Source organism: Uloborus diversus, unplaced genomic scaffold (genome assembly GCF_026930045.1).
Source record: "Uloborus diversus isolate 005 unplaced genomic scaffold, Udiv.v.3.1 scaffold_14, whole genome shotgun sequence".
Classification (NCBI taxonomy): Eukaryota; Metazoa; Arthropoda; class Arachnida; order Araneae; family Uloboridae; genus Uloborus; species Uloborus diversus.
The window spans coordinates 3053085-3061066 of NW_026558098.1; positions in this window are offsets into that span (position 1 = coordinate 3053085).

Consider the following 7982-nt stretch of genomic DNA (forward strand, 5'->3'; position numbering starts at 1 on the left):
GACTTACTTTTCACGCATCGGATGTCCTGACTGAATGGGGATCATTTTCGGGCTCTATTTATTGCAATAAAAGTGACCCTTCTTAAAATGAATCAAAAGAAGCTCTGGGGGGTATCCCCCCTCCCTCACTGGGGTATGTTAAAGGTTTCGAGAAACGAGGCAGGCCGAAGTGGTTTCCTCTGCATATCCTGTATCTAACGGTAACCGCATCTGTTAGCCTGGGAGGCATCGAGAGATAAGGTTAGAGACACAGATATATGGGCAGATTTTTAATTATATAGATCGTAATTCATGTATATGAGGAAGTCCACATTGGAAAAACGTTGAGAAAGGCCCTTTTTGAAATTTGCTATTCTTGACTTTCCAGGTGTCGCCATTTTCCTGTCGAAGCTGGAACGAGAGCAAGGAATGGACATTTCGTGGTTGAGGAATGCCCTTTACATTCCAGATGAAGAACAGTCTCTTGCACCAGGACTTAGCAATTTGTCTTCAGACAATCAAGTTCTTTTATTCATATTTCATTCAGTTTGCAGTGCTCATTTCAGTCAAAACATGCAAATAAAACTTGATTTCAATTTCTTCTTTCTTTTTGACACAGAAGATCCAACCTCGTAGAAAACAGAACTTCAGTCGTTTAACGAAACTTTGAGCCATGTGAGCTCCTTTTGCACCATTTACTTGTTATTATTTCAGTTTATTTGACATTGAAAGAAACTGTAGAAGTCTCAAAAATACTGTGCACTATGCAGACAAGACATGACACTTACTCTTCTACGTTTTATTTTACAAACCTAGAGGCCCTGTACCCAGCACGCCACCTACGATGACTCATTTGGTGACAAGACTGGGAATTTCTCACCAACTTTGGCAAACAAATTACTGAAAGAATGCTTAGATCCAAAAAATGCTATACTCATACCTGCCAACCTCCGAGAAAAAAAATCCGGAAGATTTTTTTTATTTTTATCCACAAGATTTTAACGCAAAATAAAATCAAACAGGACCCCTATCCTCTTTTCATTTAACAATATACTAGTTATGAATTTCAAATCAATTGAACTTACTTTCGTTTAGTAAATATTACTTTTATTGCTTTCTTTAAAAGTTTGGAAATAACATTTGTTACTCATTTTAAAAACAGAACAAAGCACAAACAGCTCGAACTGAGAGAACGAGAAGATAATCGGCGCCGAAATTGTGCCCCTAGTTGCCAGGCGCGACGCTTGCTTTGATTGGATCCCGATGAAGTCATGCGCTGTATCACTCCGTGACGTCATAATCTTGCCTCACTTCTTCTGCCATTCTCCTATGGCAACCTTTCCTTGGCTACTTGGCCTAAAACGTTCCACAAAAGAATCGTTAGCGCCAAAATTGGCGAGATATAATTTTTTCCTACAAAACGTGAAAAATCCGGAAGACTTTGCTCATAACCGGAAAAACGGAAAAGGACACAAAAATCCGTAAAACTTCCGGGAAATCCGGAAGGCTTGGCAGGTATGCTATACTGTCACAGATTTTAGCAGCATAGATAAGTCATCAGGGCTGTACTTAACTTATCATCATCCAATCTCTCTGAAGTAACTGTTCAAGCACTGATTCAAAGTCATCGAAATCTCTCCTCCCACATTGTAGTAGTCCATGCAATGCAATTAATGATGGAACTCTATCACACTATGAATTAAAAGTAGAGACGTACCGAGTAGCACTTTGGCCGAGTACCGAGTACTCGGCCTTTCACTACTCGGCCGAGTACCGAGTACTCGAAAACTAAACTCCTGCTGAAATTTAATTTCGCATTATTTAAAAAATGTTGTTTATGTCAAAAATTTTACAAAAAAATTCTTTTTAAAATTAAAAATAAATAAAAAAAGGATATGATTAATCAAGTTGGAATTAAGACAAACTATACCAATCTATTTTAGTTCTAGTCCGCCAAACATAAATAATTTTTAAAAGCAAATAAAGCAAATGTGCAGGAACCCTGCACACACGTGTTTCTGCGTTACAAGGAACGTCTTTATCGGTGCATAAAATGTGAGCTAAACAATGTTAAGACATTCGACAAAAAAATCCGACTTTTGTCGGATGCCTTTAAATCTACAAGCTCACATTTTGTGCATTGAAAAAGGAATTCCCTGTAACGCCAAAACACGTGTCTGCAGTGTTCCTGCACTATGCTTTTAACGTTGTTTTATTTCCCTTTTTTTTAAGCAAAGGAACTTTTATATTTCTTATAACTACTTTTTGTTTGTAGCAAAAATCTATTTTTAATGTAAAAATTACGCATTTTTTATACTTACCTTTTTTTCACAATTTTTAATAAATAAGTCTTATTAACTTTGGGGGCATTAAAATAAAGATTTATTCCATTGAAGCATTACAAACTTCATTATTCTCAAAATTTAAAATTGACTTGTAAATGATTGCAAAATATTAAATATGCTAGCACTTTTTTATAAATTCTAATATTTGTCTTGAACAATATTCAATTTTTTGCAACTACTCGGTATTCGCCGAGTATCTGATCAAAATTTGGCCGAGTACCGAGTACTCGGCAAATTGGCCGAGTATGCCGAGTACCGAGTAGTTACTGAGTACTCGGTACGTCTCTAATTAAAAGCATGCTTTTTTTAAACATTTAGACACACGTTTAATTATTTGAGATCCACGTAGTGCAACTTTTATCAAAACATCTTAGTATACATACACAATGGGGGGGCTCGAATATTTTCCCCGTGGAAACCGATTTCAGGACAGAGTAGAGTCATTAAAATTTGACAATTTTTGTAATTTATTCATTTCTGGATGGAGAAGAAATGTTTTTACATTTTTGCAACGGAAAAAGTACTAAAAGCAAGGAAGTTCTAATTTCAAAGCGGGGGGGGGGGGGGGAGCTCGAGCCCCCCTTTCCCCCCTACATGGTTGCCACACTTCCGTCCAAGGGACGGAATTCCGTCTTTTCAAAAATTTCGGCCATCGGATTTTTTTTCCATGTTCAAAATGGTTTTTATAGATGAAACAAATCTTTACTTTTGAATCTCTCACTCTCAAAAAAGGTCTTATTCTTCTGAGGACAAAAAACTGGCCCACATGCTAAAGTTAAAAAGATAAGCTGTTTTATTTTTTTTTTTTCCAAAAAATAATTAAATAAGTCACTCAATCTGTTGATTTCAACCATTCTTATCTTAATCTGGAAAATTTTATTAAAGTTTTTATCACAATGCATCTTATAGCCAAGAATCTCATACCTGATTTTTTTTTTAATTACTATTTTTTTTTTGTATGAAATATGAACTATTTATGTAACATGAACTATAAAATCTGAAGCTTTTTTTCTGCATTAGTAAATAGTAAGTTTTTTTATAGTATTTTATAATTAGGTTCTTTTTCTACTTTTACCTCCTAAAAATCTTGGACAATGATATGTTATTTTTTTATTTAGGTTTTAATTTTTACTTAATCTTACATTTTGGTTTTACTATATAGTTACAGCATCAAAATTACCATTATATATGTCTAAAACATCAAACAAACTAAGCGCTAATATTTTGGTGTCGCGAAATGGAGCCACACGCTTTTCAGTCCTGGCCAATTTTTAACACCTATCCCTTTCTCACATAAGTCTGCTGAAAGTGCCTCTTAGTTTTTAAGATAGCTTTAGTATGGGTTAAACATTCATTTTAAAATGTTTCTATGAAATTTTCTGAAGGTTTTTTTCTTAATGCTTCAGAACTAAAAACTAGTTTTTCTTTACTCTTAAGCTGACAGATGCAGCAACACTCTTAAAATTGGAGTGAAGCACTTGAAAATAGTGCCATTCCACGGAAAAGCCACCATTCAGTCCCGCTCATATAATCGACAAAAAATAATGTTACAAGGTAATGAACAAAAATGTTTGCTTAGGAAACCGCACATTCATTTGCAATTTCTTAAGCAACAAAGTTTTGTTGATTACCTTTTTAAATTATTAGTTTTCATTAAACATATTAGTTGTCATGTGGTTCCCAGTTTTAGTATTATCAATATCTGATTCCATTAGATATCTTTTCATTGGAAAGTCATTTTTCTTTTCCACATTGAAAAAAGGGTACCTTTCAATTTGATTACTATTTATTTAGTTATTAATTCTTTTACTAATCGCACAAAGGGAAAAATTGTACTGTAGTTATCATTATTTTCAACCAACAAAAAAAAGGCAGTACATTTCAAAGAACTTTTTATTTCTAATAAATACAATGCTTTGACTAGGCTCCAAACATTTGAAGTCAAATATAAAGCGAGGGAGAGCGTTTCCGGGATGATCGAAACATATGCCGAATACGAGGATTTGAAAAACTTCAAAAATGGACACACCAGACCATTAGACAAAAGATAGACTTGTGGTATATGTATCCCGCGATGCTGAATCTACCAATACGAAGACACAGCAATGGAAAATAGTTTGCATTTTGACACAATTAAAAGAGCGGCACAGTTATAATTCAAAATTTTAAGACTAATTTTTTAGAGCATCGTATAAAATACTATCTTTTATAAAACATATTGAAATTTGAAAATGCACAAATAGCAATGAATTTGCAGACACTCGTTTTAGATGATGGTGCGGACAACGAATAGGAAAAGAGTTGCCGGCACAATGGCGAGATATATAACAACACTTTACCTTTTTCCACACCAAAATTGATTAGTAGGCACTGAAGACGCACAATAAATGAATGACGAAGATGTGTAGCAGGGTTCCAAAATATCATGATATTTTCAAAAATCGACATTTTGATATACCAGGGGCCAATCCAGGATTTTTTTCTCGCTACCTATTTTTGTGAAAGTATTGCATCATTCTATTTTTGTGAAATTTTTTTTATCAGCATTGTTTTTGTGAAAGTTTAGACGCATCCTAATTTTTGTAAAAGAAGTAAGGGAACAAGTTAAATGTTAGTTCGAAAAAAAGTAAATGTCATCTAGTATTATTTTTAACAGGTTTGTTTTTTGAGGGGGGGGGAGGAAAAGCTGAAAACCTAAGAAGTATGAAAAATACCATCGTAATTTCAGCCCAATGGTCTATGTACTGTGTATAATATAGGAAATTATGAGAAAAACGGCTCCTTAAAACAGATGTTTAAAGATTGCGATAATATTGCATAAATACACTTTGGTGTGAAACAGCTAAAAATTAGTTCAAATGCTACAAAAAGATTTTTATTTAAGCGATTGTTCATATAAACCACTTATAATTTTATTTTGTGAGTATCTTTTGTTTTAAACAGAGAAACAAATTTTATATATTAAAAAGCCAAATTTTGTGAAATTTTCGATGTTTTTGTGAAGCTACTGATTTTATTTCTTGATTTTTGTGAAAGTACCGATTTCAAAATAAGATTTTTGTGAAGGTACCAAAAAACGGTTGCAAAATCAGCCTGTATTGGGCCTTGCCGGTTGATCATAGAACGCCGAGGTTAGTAACTGGTTACTTACCGTTTGAACGGTGAGGTTCGTCGAATGCAACCTCTGATATCATTGACGATTCTGCGGCCGCCGATGTATACGATGATGACGGAAGCAGACTTCAGTGAACTTTTTTTTGCGTCCGACTCGGAATCCGAGTTCGAAGGCTTTTAGAAATGTTTTCCTACTTAATTCCTATTTTATTTGTAAATAAATATGTTCATTATTTTGAAATTTCTTTGGAAATAATTCGCGATGTTTTTGGAAAGTATGGGGGTCGACTTATACGCGGGTTTTAGATTTTTTCTGGATTTTTTCTCTGAAAAGGGGGGGTCGACTTATACGCGAAATCGACCTATACGCAAGTATATACGGTAGCTTGAAACAATGACCCCTCGTCCTGTTTTCAGTGCTAAACTTCAGCCCCGTAGCATCTTTCATTTTAATGAATTTAAACAACCGAATCATGTCCCCTCGGTCTCTTCTTTGCTCGAGACTGTAAATTTTTAGCCTTCTAAGCCTGGAATCGTAGTCTGAATGAGAAAGTCCATTTATTCGCCTTGTAGCCCGCCTTTGAAACCTTTCCAATACCTTAATATCTTTCTTAAACTGAACCAAAAGTTTAATATAAACTCACATTCTAAGCATTGATTAAGCACTATTAAGGTATCCGACTAGGTTCGTAGTTTTCTTTTTAAACACTATTATGAAATAATATTAATGTTTTTTTAGAAGCAGAATGATCTTAAAACATGTATTTTGTTTAAAAATAAACCATAAAATCAATAACTTTTTTTAAATGGGTGATTTTTTGGCAAAATTGACTGAAAATTACCAGTTAGGAGAAACACTGTATTAAGAAAAATTAACTAGCTATTAACAATTTGCTTAGATTTTTTCACATGTATAAATATTACACATGAAGCAGACCGCAGGTTAAGAAATATTTCAAGAATTTTAAGGTTTATGACAAATTACGTGACTTTATCCAGAAACTTCTCACCTTTTTTCGGTAAAAAAGTTATAAATCAAAAAATATTTCATCATTTACATAATCTGTGGTCACTCACAAGTACTTACAAGACAGGCATGCCAAATTTCATGCTTGAATACTGAATAGAATTTGCAAAATCATGTTTTCCGTAGCCAGTATCGAGAAATAATTGCATTCTTCAAAAAACGTACGTAAAGATTAGACTTAGCACGCGTTATACTGCAGACACTTAGTATTCAAATGCTTATAACGTGAGTTCTAATTCGCGTAGATTATAAAACCAAAATGTTTCATAATCTTAAAGAATGGTGCTGTTGAATAAAACTATTTTGAGAAAAAGTGAATTTTGGTCGAAAATCGCCTTTTCAACGTAGTCGGATACCTTAAAGCTGAAATGAGGATTTTTTTAAAAAGTGGAGTTAATCGGTTCGGCAACTGAGGCATCCATAACCCTGATGTGTAGCTATGGAGAGAGCAGGAAATTGATGAACAGTGTTTTATGCAAACGGCATAGAGGTTGACGACATCCAAATACCAAATTCATTCGACTGGTAAGGAATTTACCAGTACAGAATACCACGGATTTCTTTCTTAGAAACAAAAAAGAACAGTTGGTGTTCGAGATTTGCACAGTAACTTTTCATACTTAAAATCTCCGTTCGCCGTCGCATGTTGAAGCCGAGAAGTAATTTTGACAACAATGAGGAAATAATGGTCGTGAAATACCTGAATTTTTACTAAGTTACTAGAAATATGAAAACTGATAAATGCATTTATACATCAATATAGCATTTTTGGCGAAGTAACTATAATCTCTTTTCATGCCATTCCAAATATTTCTTTATTTGAACAAATAGAATAGTTGAGTGACCTTGAAAACATGTTGCTTATTAGTCGAAATGCAATAAAGCTTCTTTTCGGTAGTTAGTAATTTTGCATAAATTGAGACACTAAACACAAAGAGAGCATTATTAACATTCAAGAAAATTTTGCTACCTTTAGTAAGAAAACTAGAATAAGTGGCTTTTTGTGCCAAAAAAAAAAGTCAGAATGTCGGGGATTGATGCCAATTAACAGCTTTTCTGACCTTGAGTGGCAATCTCAGAACATCTGCTATGGCTTTCTATGTTCCTTTTTCTTCTTTAAAGAATGGGTGGTATAAAACTTGCTGGGGAAAATACAGAGTTATTTTTTACAATGGCATGCCTTTTGTTAAATTCTCATATTTTGTTTCTTCTTGAAACTTTAAGTGGGGAAAAACTTCAAAATTGAAATTCCGAGGATTTAAATCAGCAGGAAAAAATCACACCTACGACCAGTGGCGTAGCTAGACCCGACTTTCGGGGGGGGGGGGGGGGGGGGGTTACTTCTTATATATATATATATATATACATATATATATATATATATATATATATATATATATATATATATATATATATATATATATATATATATAATCGCTTGGAATTTTTTCCTTTTCTTCTTTTTTTTCTTTCTCTTCTCTCTTCTTTTTCTCTTTTTTTTTTTGAGACTAACTTTT